This window comes from Mastomys coucha, chromosome X (assembly GCF_008632895.1).
Source record: "Mastomys coucha isolate ucsf_1 chromosome X, UCSF_Mcou_1, whole genome shotgun sequence".
NCBI classification, from domain to species: Eukaryota; Metazoa; Chordata; class Mammalia; order Rodentia; family Muridae; genus Mastomys; species Mastomys coucha.
In genome coordinates, this window is record NC_045030.1 from 136,715,368 (window position 1) to 136,717,449 (window position 2,082).

Below are 2,082 nucleotides of genomic sequence, written 5' to 3' on the forward strand. Positions count from 1 at the left end.
GTTTGGCCAAAACACAAGCTCCACATCAATCCTTAAAGAGTGAGCATACAAGTCAACACTAAGTCTTTGGTGTGATGGCTAATGCAACTCCATTCTGCAACCAAGGGAGGGAGAGGCCTCTCTAATCAAAAGGAAAGCACGAAAAGTCAGTAACCTATTCTTGCTCCAGGTGGCCATATTTGAAAGAAGAGGAAATCCTGCATGATTCACAGAACAGTGAGTGGTACTACACATGTGGTTTTAGTATGGCAGAGGCAGAAGCATGAGCCTCTATACTCTAGATTACCCCTGACATATTCTAAATGGATAGGTCAGTATTCAGCCTTTACCATCTCACAGTTCCAGCTCTAAATCATAGGACATAGGCTCTCCTGTGCCCTCAAATGAGCTCCAAAATACCCCTTCCCTACAGGCACCAACCATTGTTTAAAAAAGAAGAAAAAGAAAATAAAAGAGAAAGATCTTATGCTTTCTATTTCAATAGCAAACTAGACTATGAAGGAAGTCAGTAAAGCTATGCTGTCATTGGGTTTCTGCTAGAGAAGTCTCTTGATACAGTTGTTCCCGGGGCAGTCTCACCTCCTGAAACATTCCCACCATTACAGAAGCTCATTGGGGACCCATGGACCAGTGACTGCTCCCATTCTAAGGAGATAAGGTTTATTTTCTTCTCTGTTTTCTAAATGAAAAATGCATTTGGAGTCCAATGTGAGAGGAAATGGGGAAATCTCTATGTAGACTGTTGGAGAGACTGGGCATGGAGGCACAATTTTATACAAATCAAGCATTGAGTCTCTTGGCTTAAACGTAGGCTAAATGATTCTAGGTTATAGAAGCTGCCTGTACACTTTAAGATTCCCTGGTCACTCCAAGCTAGAGGGAAGAAAAGATAGAGAAGTTTCTGAACTTGGGTAAATTTAGTAAGAAATCTTTTAGAATTCAGTTACTATTCATTAGTTCCCAGAGAGCCTTGCTGCAAAGAGACTTACACATACAGATCACGTTGCCCTAATTTCTGTCATGGAAAGCAAAGATACAGGCTACACCCACAGAGAGAATATAATGTGTAAGGTCACTGCATGTTAATTTTGGTACAGATACAAATATTCAATGTCAGCCAGGGCACAATTTAATGACAAAACCCACTTGTTTATACCTGAAAATTGTTTGCACCAGGGAGCAGGACTATGAGGGTGTAGAGATTAAGGACAAACACAAGACTTGATTATCTTTCTCTGACTTGGCTCACTTCCATATTTTAAAGGAAATTGTTATTAGTAGAAAAGATAGCCAGACTAATTTTTTAAATGATAAAAAAGTCATCTTAGAAAGTCAGAATAAACAAAGCTATTGCTCTGGTCTTCAACTTATTTTCTCTGCTCTGGAAACAAGTAACCACTCCCCTATCCTGGGAGGAACACATGTTGCATGACATTGAAGGAAGCTGATAAGGGACAAAATACTCATTTTCCATCCTCCATGCATAGAGTAGGAGTTCAGGGATCTATTTGAAAGATTCCTTGAGGTAGGGCAGCAACCCTTTGGTGCTCAAAGTCTAAATGCCTCCCCTCTCCTTGGAACTGTCTGCAGGCCATGTGGATGAAGTAATGTGAAAATGAGGAGGAAGGGCCAGATTAGAATGCTGTGTGGATTTCTTGCTGAGACCAACAAAGTAGCATATGGATCCAGGATGCAACATGACCCTGGGAAAGAATTTGCAGGAGCCTCACAGAAGACAATACTGGCTAGTTGGGAAAAAAAAAAACTGGAATAAGAGCCAAGAAGTGTAGGTTCTAATCCCAGTACTGCCAATGGGCAGCTGTGTGACCTTTGGGGGAAATTACATCTTTGTTTCCTGGCCTTAAGAAAATGAAAAATTTGGAGCAAATGATGCGATCTTAATCCTCCTTCCAGCTAGAAAATGCTATAATTCAGTCTAGGCTAATACTAAAGTCCACGAGGACACAAAGCAGTCATGCTAATGGCTATCCTTTCCAAAACAATTATGAGAAAAGAAGCTTTTCTCTCACTTTAATTCTACTTAGCACTACTTACGAAGTTAGTTGTTCAACCCAGCCCCCA